The sequence below is a fragment of the Mesoplodon mirus genome, assembly GCF_964341445.2.
Source record: "Mesoplodon mirus genome assembly, chromosome: 11".
Taxonomy (NCBI): Eukaryota; Metazoa; Chordata; class Mammalia; order Artiodactyla; family Ziphiidae; genus Mesoplodon; species Mesoplodon mirus.
In genome coordinates this window covers 108,614,864-108,633,485 of record NC_138987.1, presented here as the reverse complement: position 1 = coordinate 108,633,485, position 18,622 = coordinate 108,614,864, and positions in this window count along the sequence as shown.

Below are 18,622 nucleotides of genomic sequence, written 5' to 3'. Positions count from 1 at the left end.
CTAAGCCTTGACGTTCCCTAACCCTAACCCTAGCCCGGAACGGAAACCCACCACCAGCCCTACACCTTAACCTACGCCGTAGCCTACTCCTGGCCTGTACGGTGGCACTGACCCTTGCGTCAGCATGTAGCCTGACCCTCCCACGTTTCCGTACCCTCACATCTGCCCTAAGCCTTGCCGTTCTGTAACCCTAACCCTAGCCCGGAATGGAAACCCACCACCAGCCCTAAACCTTACCCCCAAGCCGTAGCCTACTCCTGGCACGTTCGGTGGCAGTAACCCTAGCATCAGCAAGTAGCCTGACCCTCCCACGTTTCTGTAGCCTCACCCGTGCCCTAAGCCTTGCCGTTCCGTAACCCTAACCCTAGCCCGGAACGGAAACCCACCACCAGCCCTACAACTTACCCCCAAGCCGTAGCGTAATCCTGGCCCATATGCTGGCACTGACCCGTGCGTCAGCACGTAGCGTGACCCTCCCACGTTTCCGTACCCTCACCTGTGCCCTAAGCCTTGCCGTTCCCTAAACCTAACCCTAGCCCGGAACGGAAACCCACCACTAGCCCTACACCTTACCCTATGCTGTAGCCTACACATGGCCCGTACGCGGGCACTGACCCGTGCGTCAGCACGTAGCCTGACCCTCCAACGTTTCCGTACCCTCACCTGTGCCCTAAGCCTTGCCGTTCCCTAACCCTAACCCTAGCCCAGAACGGAAAGCCACCACCAGCCCTAAAACTTAGCCACAAGCCGTAGCATACTCCTGGCCCGTACGCTGGCACTGACCCGTGCGTCAGCATGCAGCCTGACCCTCCCACGTTTCCGTACCCTCACCTGTGCCTTATGCCTTGCCGTTTCCTAACCCTAACCCTAGCCCGGAACGGAAACCCACCACCAGCCCTACAACTTACCCCCAAGCCGTAGGCTACTCCTGGACCTTACGCTGGCACTAACCTGTGCGTCAGCACGTAGCCTGACCCTCCCACGTTTGTGGACCCTCACATGTGCCCTAAGCCTTGCCATTCCCTAACCCTAACCCTAGCCCGGAATGGAAACCCACCACCAGCCCTACACCTTTCCCTACGCCGTAGCCTATTCCTGGCCCGTACGCAGGCACTGACCCTTTCATCAGCACATAGTCTGACCCTCCCACGTTTCCGTACCCTCAACTGTGCCCTAAGCCTTGTGGTTCCCTAACCCTAACCCTAGCCCGGAACGGAAACCCACCACCAGCCCTACACCTTACCCCCAAGCCGTAGCCTACTCCTGGTCCATACGCTGGCACTGACCTGTGCGGCAGCACGTAGCCTGAACTTCCCACATTACCGTAACCTCACCTGTGCACTAAGCCTTGCCGTTCCCTAACTCTAACCCTAGTACGGAACGGAAACACACCACCATCCCTACAACTAACCCCCAAGCCATAGCCTACTCCTGGCCCGTACGCTGGAACTGACCCGTGCGTCAGCACGTAGCCTGACCCTCCCACATTTCCGTACCCTCACCTGTGCCCTAAGCCTTGCTGTTCCCTAACACTAACCCTAGCCTGGAACGGAAACACACCACCAACCCTAAACCTAACCACCAAACCGTAGCCTACTCCTGGCCGGTACGCTGGCACTGACACGTGCATCAGCATGTAGCCTGAACCTCCCACGTTTCCGTAACCTCACCTGTGCCCTACGCTTTGCCATTCCCTAACCCTAACTGTAGCCCGAAAGGGAAACAGCCCTACACGTTACCCTACGCCGTAGCCTAATCCTGGCCGGTACGCTGGCACTGACACGTGCATCAGCATGAAGCCTGACCCTCCCACGTTTCCATAACCTCACCTGGGCCCTAAACCTTGCCGTTCCCTAACACTAAACCTAGCCCGGAATGGAAACCCACCGCCAGCCCTAAAACTTACCCCCATGCCATAGCCTACTCCTGGCCCGTACACAGGCACTGACCCGTGCGTCAGCACGTAGCCTGACCCTCCCACTTTTCCGTACCCTCTGCTAAGCCCTAAGCCTTGGCCTTCCCTAACTCTAACCCAATCCCGGAACGGAATCCCACCACCAGCCCTACCCCTTACCCTACACCGTAGCCTACTCCTGGCCCGTACGCTGGCACTGACCCATGTGTCAGCACGTAGCCTGACCCTCCCAGGTTTCCGTACCCTCACCTGTGCCCTAAGCCTTGCCGTTCCCTAACCCTAACCCCAGCCCGGAACGGAAACCCACCACCAGACCTAGACCTTACCCTACGGCGTAGACTACTCCTGGCCTGTACGCTGGCACTGACCCGTGGGTCAGCACGTAGCCTGACCCTCCCACGTTTCCGTACCCTCACCTCTGCCCTAAGTCTTGCCGTTCCCTTACCCGAACCCTAGCCCGGAACGGAAACCACCACCAGCCCTACACCTTACCCTACGCCGTAGCCTACTTCTTGCCCGTACGCTGGCACTGACCCGTGGGTCAGCACGTAGCCTGACCCTCCCACGTTTCCGTACCCTCACCTGTGCCCTAAGCCTTGCCGTTCCCTAACCCTAACCCTAGTCAAGAACAGAAACCCACCAACAGCCCTACAGCTTACCACCAAGCCATAGACTATTCCTGGCCCGTACGCTGGCACTGACCCGTGCGTCAGCATGTACACTGACACCCCACGTTTCCATACCCTCACCTGGGCCCTAGAACTTGCCGTTCCCTAACCCTAACCCTAGCCCTGAACGTAAACCCACCACCAGCCCTACACATTACCCTACGCCGTAGCCTACTCCTGGCCCGAACCCTGGCATTGACACGTGTGTAAGCACGTAGCCTGACCCTCCCACGTTTCCGTACCCTCACCTGTGCCCTAAGCCTTGCCGTTCCCTAACCCTAACCCTAGCCCGGAACGGAAACCCACCACCAGCCCTACACCTTACCCTACGCCGTAGCCTACTCCCGGCCCATACGGTGGCACTGACCCGTGAGTCAGCACGTAGCCTGACCTTCCCACATTTCCGTACCCTCACCTTTGCCCTAAGCCTTGCCGTTCCCTAACCCTAACCCTAGTATGGAACGGAAACCCAACACCAGCCCTACAACTAACGCCCAAGCCATAGCGTAGACCTGGCCCGTACGCTGGCACTGACACGTGCGTCAGCACGTAGCCTGACCCTCCCACGTTTCCGTACCCTCACCTGTGCCCTAAGCTTTGCCGTTCCCTAACCCTAACCCTAGCCCGGAACGGAAACCCACCACCAGCCCTAAACCTTTCCCTACGCCGTAGCCTACTCCTGGCCCATATGCTGGCACTGACCCGTGCGTCAGCATGTAGACTGACACCCCACGTTTCCATAACCTCACCTGGGCCCTAAACCTTGCCGTTCCCTAACACTAACCCTAGCCCGGAAAGGAAACCCACCACCAGCCCTAAAACTTACCCCCATGCCATAGCCTACTCCTGGCCCTTAAACAGACACTGTCCCGTGCGTCAGCACGTAGACAGACCCTCCTACTTTTCCGTACCCTCTGCTAAGCCCTAAGCCTTGGCCTTCCCTAACTCTAACCCAAGCCTGGAATGGAATCACACCACCAGCCCTACACCTTAATGTATGCCGTAGCCTATTCCTGGCCCGTACGCGGGTAATAGCCTGTGCTTCAGCACGTAGCCTGACACTACCATGTTACCGTACCCTCACCTTTGCTCTAAGCCTTGCCGTTCCCTTACCCTAACCCTAGCCCGGAACGGAAACCCACCACCATCCCTAAAACTTACCCACAAGCCGTAGCCTACTCCTGGCCCGTAGGCTGGCACTGACCCGTGCGACAGCACGTAGCCTGACCCTCCCACGTTTCCGTACCCTCACCTGTGCCCTAAGCCTTGCCGTTCCCTAACCCTAACCCTAGCCCGGAACGGAAACCCACCACCAGCACTAAACCTTACCCTACGCCGTAGCCTACTCCTGGCCCGTACGCTGGCGCTGACCCGTGCGTCAGCACGTAGCCTGACCCTCCCACGTTTCCGTACCCTCACCTGTGCCCTAAGCCTTGACGTTCCCTAACCCTAACCCTAGCCCTGAACGGAAACCCACCACCAGCCCTACACTCTATCGTACGCCGTAGCCTATACCTGGCCCGTACGCTGGCACTGACCCATGCGTCAGCACGTAGCCTGACCCTCCAACGTTTCCGTACCCTCACCTGTGCCCTAAGCATTGACGTTCGCTAACCCTAACCCTAGCCAGGAACAAAAACCCACCACCAGCCCTACACCTTACCCTATGCCGTAGCCTACACGTGGCCCGTACGCGGGTAATGACCCGTGTTTCAGCACGTAGCCTAACCCTCCCATGTTACCGTACACTCACCTGTACCCTAAGCATTGCCGTTCCCTAACCCTAACCCTAGCCCGGAACTGAAACACACCACCAGCCCTAAACCTTACCTACAAGCCGTAGCCTACTCCTGGCTCGTACGCTTGGACTGACCTGTGCGTCAGCACGTAGCCTGATCCTCCCACGTTTCTGTACCCTCACCTGTGCCCTAAGCCTTGACGTTCCCTAACCCTAACCCTAGCCCGGAACGGAAACCCACCACCAGCCCTACACCTTAACCTACGCCGTAGCCTACTCCTGGCCTGTACGGTGGCACTGACCCTTGCGTCAGCATGTAGCCTGACCCTCCCACGTTTCCGTACCCTCACATCTGCCCTAAGCCTTGCCGTTCTGTAACCCTAACCCTAGCCCGGAATGGAAACCCACCACCAGCCCTAAACCTTACCCCCAAGCCGTAGCCTACTCCTGGCACGTTCGGTGGCAGTAACCCTAGCATCAGCAAGTAGCCTGACCCTCCCACGTTTCTGTAGCCTCACCCGTGCCCTAAGCCTTGCCGTTCCGTAACCCTAACCCTAGCCCGGAACGGAAACCCACCACCAGCCCTACAACTTACCCCCAAGCCGTAGCCTACTCCTGGCCCGTACGCTGGCACTGACCCGTGCGTCAGCACGTAGCCTGACCCTCCCACGTTTCCGTACCCTCACCTGTGCCCTAAGCCTTGCTGTTCCCTAACACTAACCCTAGCCTGGAATGGAAACCCACCACCAGCCCTACACCTAACCACCAAACCGTAGCCTACTCCTGGCCGGTATGCTGGCACTGACACGTGCGTCATCACGTAGCCTGACCCTCCCTCGTTTCCGTACCCTCACGTGTGCCCTAAGCTTTGCCGTTCCCTAACCCTAACTGTAGCCTGGAACGGAAACCCACCAACAACCCTACACCTTACCCCCAACTGTAGCCTACTCCTGGTCCATACGCTGGCACTGACCCGTGCGTCAGAACGTATCCTGAACCTGCCACGTTGCTGTACCCTCACCTGTGCCCTAAACCTTGCCATTCCCTAACCCTAACCCTAGCCTGGAACGGAAACCCACCACAAGCCCTACACCTTACCCCCAAGCCATAGCCTACTCGTGGTCCATACGCTGGCACTGACCTGTGCGTCAGCATGTAGCCTGACCTTCCCACGTTACCGTAACATCACCTGTGCCCTAAGCCTTGCCGTTCCCTAACCCTAACTCTAGTACAGGACAGAAACACACCACAAGCCCTACACCTAACCCACAAGCCATAGCCTACTCCTGGCCCGTACGCTGGCACTGACCCATGCGTCAGCATGTAGCCTGACCCTCCCACGTTTCCGTACCCTCACCTATGCCCTAAGCCTTGCTCTTCCCTAACACTAACCCTAGCCCGGAACGGAAAACCACCACCAGCCCTAGACCTTACCCTACGGCATAACCTACTCCTGGCCTGTACGCTGACACTGACACGTGCGTCAGCACGTAGCCTGACCCTCCCACGTTTCCGTACCCTCACCTGTACCCTAAGCTTTGCCGTTCCCTAACCCTAACCGTAGCCCGGAACGGAAAGCCACCACCAGTCCTAAACCTTTCCCTATGCCGTAGCCTACTCCTGGCCCGTATGCTGGCACTGACCCGTGCGTCAGCATGTAGACTGACACCCCACGTTTCCATAACCTCACCTGGGCCCTAGACCTTGCCGTTCCCTAACACTAACCCTAGCCCGGAATGGAAACCCACCACCAGCCCTAAAACTTACCCCCATGCCATAGCCTAATCCTGGCCCGTACACAGGCACTGACCCGTGCGTCAGCACGTAGCCTGACCCTCCCACTTTTCCGTACCCTCTGCTAAGCCCTAAGCCTTGGCCTTCCCTAACTCTAACCCAATCCCGGAACGGAATCCCACCACAAGCCCTACACCTTACCCTACACCGTAGCCTACTCCTGGCCCGAACGCTGGCACTGACCCATGTGTCAGCACGTAGCCTGACCCTCCCAGGTTTCCGTACCCTCACCTCTGCCCTAAGCCTTGCCGTTCCCTTACCCGAACCCTAGCCCGGAACGGAAACCCACCACCAGCCTTACACCTTACCCTACGCCGTAGCCTACTTCTTGCCCGTACGCTGGCACTGACCCGTGGGTCAGCACGTAGCCTGACCCTCCCACGTTTCCGTACCCTCACCTGTGCCCTAAGCCTTGCCATTCCCTAAGACTAACCGTACCCTGGAACGAAAACCCATCACCAGCCCTACACCTTACCCTACGCCGTAGCCTACTCCTGGCCCATACGCTGGCACTGACCCGTGCGTCAGCATGTACACTGACCCCCCCACGTTTCCATACCCTCACCTGGGCCCTAAGCCTTGCCGTTCCCTAAGACTAACCCTAGCCCGGAACGGAAACCCACCACCAGCCTTACACCTTACCCTACGCCGTAGCCTACTCCTGGCCCGAACGCTGGCATTGACACGTGTGTAATCACGTAGCCTGACCCTCCCACGTTTCCGTACCCTCACCTGTGCCCTAAGCCTTGCCGTTCCCTAACCCTAACCCTAGCCCGGAACGGAAACCCACCACCAGCCCTACACCTTACCCTACGCCGTAGCCTACTCCCGGCCCATACGGTGGCACTGACCCGTGAGTCAGCACGTAGCCTGACCTTCCCACATTTCCGTACCCTCACCTTTGCCCTAAGCCTTGCCGTTCCCTAACCCTAACCCTAGTATGGAACGGAAACACAACACCAGCCCTACAACTAACGCCCAAGCCATAGCGTAGTCCTGGCCTGTACGCTGGCACTAACACGTGCGGCAGCACGTAGCCTGACACTCCCACATTTCCGTACCCTCACCTGTGCCGTAAGTCTTGCCTTTGCCTAACCCTAACCCTAGCCCGAAACGGAAACTCACCACCAGCCCTACACCTTACCCCCAAGCCGTAGCCTACTCCTGGTCCGTACACTGGCACTGACCCTTGCATCAGCACGTAGCCTGACCCTCTCACCTTTCCGTACCCTCACCTGTGCTATAAGCCTTGCCGTTGCCTAACCCTAACCCTAGCCCGAAACGGAATCTCACCAACAGCCCTACACCTTACCCCCAAGCCGTAGCCTACTCTTGGTCCGTCCACGGGCACTGACCCGTGTGTCAGCACGTAGCCTGAACCTCCCACGTTTCCGTACCCTCACCTGTGCCCTAGGACTTGATGTTCCCTAACCCTAACGCTAGCCCGGAACGGAAACCCACCACCAGCCCTAAACCTTTCCCTACGCCGTAGCCTACTCCTGGCCCGTACGCTGGCACTGATCCATGCGTCAGCATGTAGACAGACACACCCAAGTTTCCATAACCTCACCTGGGCCCTAAACCTTGCCGTTCCCTAACCCTAACCCTAGCCCGGAACGGAAACCCACCACCAGACTTACAACTAACGCACAAGCCATAGCCTAGTCCTGGCCCGTACGCTGGCACTGACCCATGCGGCAGTACGTAGCCTGACCCTCCCACGTTTCCGTACCCTCACCTGTGCCCTAAGACTTGCCGTTGCCTAACCCTAACCCTAGCCCGAAACGGAAAACCACCACCAGCCCTACAACTTACCCCCAAGCCGTAGCCTACTCCTGGTCCATACACTGGCACTGACCCGTGCGTCAGCACGTAGCCTGACTCTCCCACCTTTCCTTACCCTCACCTGTGCCCTAAACCTTGCCTTTCCCTAACCGTAACCCTAGCCCGTAACGGAAACCCACCACCAGCCCTAGACCATTCCCTACGCCGTAGCCTACTCCTGGCCCGAACACAGGCACTGATCCGTGCGTCAGCACGTAGCCTGACCCTCCCACTTTTCCGTACCCTCAGCTAAGCCCTAAGCCTTGGCCTTCCCTAACTCTAACCCAATCCCGGAACGGAATCCCACCACCAGCCCTACAGCTTACCCCCAAGCCATAGACTATTCCTGGCCCGTACGCTGGCTCTGACCCGTGCGTAAGCATGTAGCCTGACCCTCCCACGTTTCCGTACACTCACCTGTGCCCTAAGCCTTGCAGTTCCCTAACCCTAACCCTAGCGCTGAACGGAAACCCACCACCAGCCCTACACCTAACCCCCAAGCCGTAGCCTACTCCTAGCCGGTACGCTGGCACTGACCCATGCATCAGCACATAGCCTGACCCTCCCACGTTTCTGTACCCTCACCTGTGCCCTAAGCCTTGCCGTTCCCTTACCCTAATCCTAGCCAGGAACGGAAACCCACCACCAGCCCTACAACTTACCCCCAAGCCGTAGGCTACTCCTGGACCTTACGCTGGCACTAACCTGTGCGTCAGCACGTAGCCTGACCCTCCCACGTTTGTGGACCCTCACATGTGCCCTAAGCCTTGCCATTCCCTAACCCTAACCCTAGCCCGGAATGGAAACCCACCACCAGCCCTACACCTTTCCCTACGCCGTAGCCTATTCCTGGCCCGTACGCAGGCACTGACCCTTTCATCAGCACATAGTCTGACCCTCCCACGTTTCCGTACCCTCAACTGTGCCCTAAGCCTTGTGGTTCCCTAACCCTAACCCTAGCCCGGAACGGAAACCCACCACCAGCCCTACACCTTACCCCCAAGCCGTAGCCTACTCCTGGTCCATACGCTGGCACTGACCTGTGCGGCAGCACGTAGCCTGAACTTCCCACATTACCGTAACCTCACCTGTGCACTAAGCCTTGCCGTTCCCTAACTCTAACCCTAGTACGGAACGGAAACACACCACCATCCCTACAACTAACCCCCAAGCCATAGCCTACTCCTGGCCCGTACGCTGGAACTGACCCGTGCGTCAGCACGTAGCCTGACCCTCCCACATTTCCGTACCCTCACCTGTGCCCTAAGCCTTGCTGTTCCCTAACACTAACCCTAGCCTGGAACGGAAACACACCACCAACCCTAAACCTAACCACCAAACCGTAGCCTACTCCTGGCCGGTACGCTGGCACTGACACGTGCATCAGCATGTAGCCTGAACCTCCCACGTTTCCGTAACCTCACCTGTGCCCTACGCTTTGCCATTCCCTAACCCTAACTGTAGCCCGAAAGGGAAACAGCCCTACACGTTACCCTACGCCGTAGCCTAATCCTGGCCGGTACGCTGGCACTGACACGTGCATCAGCATGAAGCCTGACCCTCCCACGTTTCCATAACCTCACCTGGGCCCTAAACCTTGCCGTTCCCTAACACTAAACCTAGCCCGGAATGGAAACCCACCACCAGCCCTAAAACTTACCCCCATGCCATAGCCTACTCCTGGCCCGTACACAGGCACTGACCCGTGCGTCAGCACGTAGCCTGACCCTCCCACTTTTCCGTACCCTCTGCTAAGCCCTAAGCCTTGGCCTTCCCTAACTCTAACCCAATCCCGGAACGGAATCCCACCACCAGCCCTACCCCTTACCCTACACCGTAGCCTACTCCTGGCCCGTACGCTGGCACTGACCCATGTGTCAGCACGTAGCCTGACCCTCCCAGGTTTCCGTACCCTCACCTGTGCCCTAAGCCTTACCGTTCCCTAACCCTAACCCCAGCCCGGAACGGAAACCCACCACCAGACCTAGACCTTACCCTACGGCGTAGACTACTCCTGGCCTGTACGCTGGCACTGACCCGTGGGTCAGCACGTAGCCTGACCCTCCCACGTTTCCGTACCCTCACCTCTGCCCTAAGTCTTGCCGTTCCCTTACCCGAACCCTAGCCCGGAACGGAAACCACCACCAGCCCTACACCTTACCCTACGCCGTAGCCTACTTCTTGCCCGTACGCTGGCACTGACCCGTGGGTCAGCACGTAGCCTGACCCTCCCACGTTTCCGTACCCTCACCTGTGCCCTAAGCCTTGCCGTTCCCTAACCCTAACCCTAGTCAAGAACAGAAACCCACCAACAGCCCTACAGCTTACCACCAAGCCATAGACTATTCCTGGCCCGTACGCTGGCACTGACCCGTGCGTCAGCATGTACACTGACACCCCACGTTTCCATACCCTCACCTGGGCCCTAGAACTTGCCGTTCCCTAACCCTAACCCTAGCCCTGAACGTAAACCCACCACCAGCCCTACACATTACCCTACGCCGTAGCCTACTCCTGGCCCGAACCCTGGCATTGACACGTGTGTAAGCACGTAGCCTGACCCTCCCACGTTTCCGTACCCTCACCTGTGCCCTAAGCCTTGCCGTTCCCTAACCCTAACCCTAGCCCGGAACGGAAACCCACCACCAGCCCTACACCTTACCCTACGCCGTAGCCTACTCCCGGCCCATACGGTGGCACTGACCCGTGAGTCAGCACGTAGCCTGACCTTCCCACATTTCCGTACCCTCACCTTTGCCCTAAGCCTTGCCGTTCCCTAACCCTAACCCTAGTATGGAACGGAAACCCAACACCAGCCCTACAACTAACGCCCAAGCCATAGCGTAGACCTGGCCCGTACGCTGGCACTGACACGTGCGTCAGCACGTAGCCTGACCCTCCCACGTTTCCGTACCCTCACCTGTGCCCTAAGCTTTGCCGTTCCCTAACCCTAACCCTAGCCCGGAACGGAAACCCACCACCAGCCCTAAACCTTTCCCTACGCCGTAGCCTACTCCTGGCCCATATGCTGGCACTGACCCGTGCGTCAGCATGTAGACTGACACCCCACGTTTCCATAACCTCACCTGGGCCCTAAACCTTGCCGTTCCCTAACACTAACCCTAGCCCGGAAAGGAAACCCACCACCAGCCCTAAAACTTACCCCCATGCCATAGCCTACTCCTGGCCATTAAACAGACACTGTCCCGTGCGTCAGCACGTAGACTGACCCTCCTACTTTTCCGTACCCTCTGCTAAGCCCTAAGCCTTGGCCTTCCCTAACTCTAACCCAAGCCTGGAACGGAATCACACCACCAGCCCTACACCTTAATGTATGCCGTAGCCTATTCCTGGCCCGTACGCGGGTAATAGCCTGTGCTTCAGCACGTAGCCTGACACTACCATGTTACCGTACCCTCACCTTTGCTCTAAGCCTTGCCGTTCCCTTACCCTAACCCTAGCCCGGAACGGAAACCCACCACCATCCCTAAAACTTACCCACAAGCCGTAGCCTACTCCTGGCCCGTAGGCTGGCACTGACCCGTGCGACAGCACGTAGCCTGACCCTCCCACGTTTCCGTACCCTCACCTGTGCCCTAAGCCTTGCCGTTCCCTAACCCTAACCCTAGCCCGGAACGGAAACCCACCACCAGCACTAAACCTTACCCTACGCCGTAGCCTACTCCTGGCCCGTACGCTGGCGCTGACCCGTGCGTCAGCACGTAGCCTGACCCTCCCACGTTTCCGTACCCTCACCTGTGCCCTAAGCCTTGACGTTCCCTAACCCTAACCCTAGCCCTGAACGGAAACCCACCACCAGCCCTACACTCTATCGTACGCCGTAGCCTATACCTGGCCCGTACGCTGGCACTGACCCATGCGTCAGCACGTAGCCTGACCCTCCAACGTTTCCGTACCCTCACCTGTGCCCTAAGCATTGACGTTCGCTAACCCTAACCCTAGCCAGGAACAAAAACCCACCACCAGCCCTACACCTTACCCTATGCTGTAGCCTACACGTGGCCCGTACGCGGGTAATGACCCGTGTTTCAGCACGTAGCCTAACCCTCCCATGTTACCGTACACTCACCTGTACCCTAAGCATTGCCGTTCCCTAACCCTAACCCTAGCCCGGAACTGAAACACACCACCAGCCCTAAACCTTACCTACAAGCCGTAGCCTACTCCTGGCTCGTACGCTTGGACTGACCTGTGCGTCAGCACGTAGCCTGATCCTCCCACGTTTCTGTACCCTCACCTGTGCCCTAAGCCTTGACGTTCCCTAACCCTAACCCTAGCCCGGAACGGAAACCCACCACCAGCCCTACACCTTAACCTACGCCGTAGCCTACTCCTGGCCTGTACGGTGGCACTGACCCTTGCGTCAGCATGTAGCCTGACCCTCCCACGTTTCCGTACCCTCACATCTGCCCTAAGCCTTGCCGTTCTGTAACCCTAACCCTAGCCCGGAATGGAAACCCACCACCAGCCCTAAACCTTACCCCCAAGCCGTAGCCTACTCCTGGCACGTTCGGTGGCAGTAACCCTAGCATCAGCAAGTAGCCTGACCCTCCCACGTTTCTGTAGCCTCACCCGTGCCCTAAGCCTTGCCGTTCCGTAACCCTAACCCTAGCCCGGAACGGAAACCCACCACCAGCCCTACAACTTACCCCCAAGCCGTAGCGTAATCCTGGCCCATATGCTGGCACTGACCCGTGCGTCAGCACGTAGCGTGACCCTCCCACGTTTCCGTACCCTCACCTGTGCCCTAAGCCTTGCCGTTCCCTAAACCTAACCCTAGCCCGGAACGGAAACCCACCACTAGCCCTACACCTTACCCTATGCTGTAGCCTACACATGGCCCGTACGCGGGCACTGACCCGTGCGTCAGCACGTAGCCTGACCCTCCAACGTTTCCGTACCCTCACCTGTGCCCTAAGCCTTGCCGTTCCCTAACCCTAACCCTAGCCCAGAACGGAAAGCCACCACCAGCCCTAAAACTTAGCCACAAGCCGTAGCATACTCCTGGCCCGTACGCTGGCACTGACCCGTGCGTCAGCATGCAGCCTGACCCTCCCACGTTTCCGTACCCTCACCTGTGCCTTATGCCTTGCCGTTTCCTAACCCTAACCCTAGCCCGGAACGGAAACCCACCACCAGCCCTACAACTTACCCCCAAGCCGTAGGCTACTCCTGGACCTTACGCTGGCACTAACCTGTGCGTCAGCACGTAGCCTGACCCTCCCACGTTTGTGGACCCTCACATGTGCCCTAAGCCTTGCCATTCCCTAACCCTAACCCTAGCCCGGAATGGAAACCCACCACCAGCCCTACACCTTTCCCTACGCCGTAGCCTATTCCTGGCCCGTACGCAGGCACTGACCCTTTCATCAGCACATAGTCTGACCCTCCCACGTTTCCGTACCCTCAACTGTGCCCTAAGCCTTGTGGTTCCCTAACCCTAACCCTAGCCCGGAACGGAAACCCACCACCAGCCCTACACCTTACCCCCAAGCCGTAGCCTACTCCTGGTCCATACGCTGGCACTGACCTGTGCGGCAGCACGTAGCCTGAACTTCCCACATTACCGTAACCTCACCTGTGCACTAAGCCTTGCCGTTCCCTAACTCTAACCCTAGTACGGAACGGAAACACACCACCATCCCTACAACTAACCCCCAAGCCATAGCCTACTCCTGGCCCGTACGCTGGAACTGACCCGTGCGTCAGCACGTAGCCTGACCCTCCCACATTTCCGTACCCTCACCTGTGCCCTAAGCCTTGCTGTTCCCTAACACTAACCCTAGCCTGGAACGGAAACACACCACCAACCCTAAACCTAACCACCAAACCGTAGCCTACTCCTGGCCGGTACGCTGGCACTGACACGTGCATCAGCATGTAGCCTGAACCTCCCACGTTTCCGTAACCTCACCTGTGCCCTACGCTTTGCCATTCCCTAACCCTAACTGTAGCCCGAAAGGGAAACAGCCCTACACGTTACCCTACGCCGTAGCCTAATCCTGGCCGGTACGCTGGCACTGACACGTGCATCAGCATGAAGCCTGACCCTCCCACGTTTCCATAACCTCACCTGGGCCCTAAACCTTGCCGTTCCCTAACACTAAACCTAGCCCGGAATGGAAACCCACCGCCAGCCCTAAAACTTACCCCCATGCCATAGCCTACTCCTGGCCCGTACACAGGCACTGACCCGTGCGTCAGCACGCAGCCTGACCCTCCCACTTTTCCGTACCCTCTGCTAAGCCCTAAGCCTTGGCCTTCCCTAACTCTAACCCAATCCCGGAACGGAATCCCACCACCAGCCCTACCCCTTACCCTACACCGTAGCCTACTCCTGGCCCGTACGCTGGCACTGACCCATGTGTCAGCACGTAGCCTGACCCTCCCAGGTTTCCGTACCCTCACCTGTGCCCTAAGCCTTGCCGTTCCCTAACCCTAACCCCAGCCCGGAACGGAAACCCACCACCAGACCTAGACCTTACCCTACGGCGTAGACTACTCCTGGCCTGTACGCTGGCACTGACCCGTGGGTCAGCACGTAGCCTGACCCTCCCACGTTTCCGTACCCTCACCTCTGCCCTAAGTCTTGCCGTTCCCTTACCCGAACCCTAGCCCGGAACGGAAACCACCACCAGCCCTACACCTTACCCTACGCCGTAGCCTACTTCTTGCCCGTACGCTGGCACTGACCCGTGGGTCAGCACGTAGCCTGACCCTCCCACGTTTCCGTACCCTCACCTGTGCCCTAAGCCTTGCCGTTCCCTAACCCTAACCCTAGTCAAGAACAGAAACCCACCAACAGCCCTACAGCTTACCACCAAGCCATAGACTATTCCTGGCCCGTACGCTGGCACTGACCCGTGCGTCAGCATGTACACTGACACCCCACGTTTCCATACCCTCACCTGGGCCCTAGAACTTGCCGTTCCCTAACCCTAACCCTAGCCCTGAACGTAAACCCACCACCAGCCCTACACATTACCCTACGCCGTAGCCTACTCCTGGCCCGAACCCTGGCATTGACACGTGTGTAAGCACATAGCCTGACCCTCCCACGTTTCCGTACCCTCACCTGTGCCCTAAGCCTTGCCGTTCCCTAACCCTAACCCTAGCCCGGAACGGAAACCCACCACCAGCCCTACACCTTACCCTACGCCGTAGCCTACTCCCGGCCCATACGGTGGCACTGACCCGTGAGTCAGCACGTAGCCTGACCTTCCCACATTTCCGTACCCTCACCTTTGCCCTAAGCCTTGCCGTTCCCTAACCCTAACCCTAGTATGGAACGGAAACCCAACACCAGCCCTACAACTAACGCCCAAGCCATAGCGTAGACCTGGCCCGTACGCTGGCACTGACACGTGCGTCAGCACGTAGCCTGACCCTCCCACGTTTCCGTACCCTCACCTGTGCCCTAAGCTTTGCCGTTCCCTAACCCTAACCCTAGCCCGGAACGGAAACCCACCACCAGCCCTAAACCTTTCCCTACGCCGTAGCCTACTCCTGGCCCATATGCTGGCACTGACCCGTGCGTCAGCATGTAGACTGACACCCCACGTTTCCATAACCTCACCTGGGCCCTAAACCTTGCCGTTCCCTAACACTAACCCTAGCCCGGAAAGGAAACCCACCACCAGCCCTAAAACTTACCCCCATGCCATAGCCTACTCCTGGCCCTTAAACAGACACTGTCCCGTGCGTCAGCACGTAGACAGACCCTCCTACTTTTCCGTACCCTCTGCTAAGCCCTAAGCCTTGGCCTTCCCTAACTCTAACCCAAGCCTGGAATGGAATCACACCACCAGCCCTACACCTTAATGTATGCCGTAGCCTATTCCTGGCCCGTACGCGGGTAATAGCCTGTGCTTCAGCACGTAGCCTGACACTACCATGTTACCGTACCCTCACCTTTGCTCTAAGCCTTGCCGTTCCCTTACCCTAACCCTAGCCCGGAACGGAAACCCACCACCATCCCTAAAACTTACCCACAAGCCGTAGCCTACTCCTGGCCCGTAGGCTGGCACTGACCCGTGCGACAGCACGTAGCCTGACCCTCCCACGTTTCCGTACCCTCACCTGTGCCCTAAGCCTTGCCGTTCCCTAACCCTAACCCTAGCCCGGAACGGAAACCCACCACCAGCACTAAACCTTACCCTACGCCGTAGCCTACTCCTGGCCCGTACGCTGGCGCTGACCCGTGCGTCAGCACGTAGCCTGACCCTCCCACGTTTCCGTACCCTCACCTGTGCCCTAAGCCTTGACGTTCCCTAACCCTAACCCTAGCCCTGAACGGAAACCCACCACCAGCCCTACACTCTATCGTACGCCGTAGCCTATACCTGGCCCGTACGCTGGCACTGACCCATGCGTCAGCACGTAGCCTGACCCTCCAACGTTTCCGTACCCTCACCTGTGCCCTAAGCATTGACGTTCGCTAACCCTAACCCTAGCCAGGAACAAAAACCCACCACCAGCCCTACACCTTACCCTATGCCGTAGCCTACACGTGGCCCGTACGCGGGTAATGACCCGTGTTTCAGCACGTAGCCTAACCCTCCCATGTTACCGTACACTCACCTGTACCCTAAGCATTGCCGTTCCCTAACCCTAACCCTAGCCCGGAACTGAAACACACCACCAGCCCTAAACCTTACCTACAAGCCGTAGCCTACTCCTGGCTCGTACGCTTGGACTGACCTGTGCGTCAGCACGTAGCCTGATCCTCCCACGTTTCCGTACCCTCACCTGTGCCCTAAGCCTTGACGTTCCCTAACCCTAACCCTAGCCCGGAACGGAAACCCACCACCAGCCCTACACCTTAACCTACGCCGTAGCCTACTCCTGGCCTGTACGGTGGCACTGACCCTTGCGTCAGCATGTAGCCTGACCCTCCCACGTTTCCGTACCCTCACATCTGCCCTAAGCCTTGCCGTTCTGTAACCCTAACCCTAGCCCGGAATGGAAACCCACCACCAGCCCTAAACCTTACCCCCAAGCCGTAGCCTACTCCTGGCACGTTCGGTGGCAGTAACCCTAGCATCAGCAAGTAGCCTGACCCTCCCACGTTTCTGTAGCCTCACCCGTGCCCTAAGCCTTGCCGTTCCGTAACCCTAACCCTAGCCCGGAACGGAAACCCACCACCAGCCCTACAACTTACCCCCAAGCCGTAGCGTAATCCTGGCCCATATGCTGGCACTGACCCGTGCGTCAGCACGTAGCGTGACCCTCCCACGTTTCCGTACCCTCACCTGTGCCCTAAGCCTTGCCGTTCCCTAAACCTAACCCTAGCCCGGAACGGAAACCCACCACTAGCCCTACACCTTACCCTATGCTGTAGCCTACACATGGCCCGTATGCGGGCACTGACCCGTGCGTCAGCACGTAGCCTGACCCTCCAACGTTTCCGTACCCTCACCTGTGCCCTAAGCCTTGCCGTTCCCTAACCCTAACCCTAGCCCAGAACGGAAAGCCACCACCAGCCCTAAAACTTAGCCACAAGCCGTAGCATACTCCTGGCCCGTACGCTGGCACTGACCCGTGCGTCAGCATGCAGCCTGACCCTCCCACGTTTCCGTACCCTCACCTGTGCCTTATGCCTTGCCGTTTCCTAACCCTAACCCTAGCCCGGAACGGAAACCCACCACCAGCCGTACACCTTACCCTATGCCGTAGCCTACTCCTGGCCCAAACGTTGGAACTGAACCTTGCATCATCACGTAGCCTGACCCTACCACGTTTCCGTACCCTCACCTGTGCCCTAAGACTTGCCGTTCCCTAAACCTAACCCTAGCCCGGAACGGAAACCCTGCACCAGCCCTACACCTTACCCTACGCCGTAGCCTACTCCTGGCCCGTACGCTGGCAATGACCCATGCGTCAGCACGTAGCCTGAACTTCACACATTTCCGTACACTCACCTGTGCCCTAATCCTTGCCGTTCCCTAACCCTAACCCTAGTACCGAACGGAAACACACCACCAGCCCTACACCTAACCTCCATGCCATAGCCTACTCATGGCCCGTACGCTGGCACTGACCCGTGCGTCAGCACGTATCCTGACCCTCCCACGTTTCCGTACCCTCACGTGTGCACTAAGCCTTGCCGTTCCCTAACCATAACCCTAGCCCGGAACGGAAACCCACCACCAGCCCTACACCTAACCCCGAAGCCGTAGCCTACTCCTGGCCGGTACGCTGGCACTGACACATGCGTCAGCACGTAGCCTGGCTCTCCCACGTTTCTGTACCCTAACTTGTGCCCTAAGCCTTGCCGTTCCCTATCCCTAACCCTAGCCCGGAACAGAAACCCACCACCAACCGTACACGTTACCATACGCCGTAGCCTACTCTTGGCCTGTACTGTGGCACTGACCCTTGCGTCAGCATGTAGCCTGACCCTCCCATGTTTCCGTACCCTCACCTGTGCCCTAAGCCTTGCCGTTCCGTAACCCTAACCCTAGCCCGGAACGGAAAACCACCACCAGCCCTGCAACTTACCCCCAAGCCGTAGCCTACTCCTGGCCCGTTCGGTGGCACTAACCCGAGCATCAGCATGTAGCCTGACCCTCCCACGTTTCCATACCCTCACCCGTGCCCTAAGCCTTGCCGTTCCATAACCCTAAACCTAGCCCGGAACGGAAACCCACCACCAGCCCTACA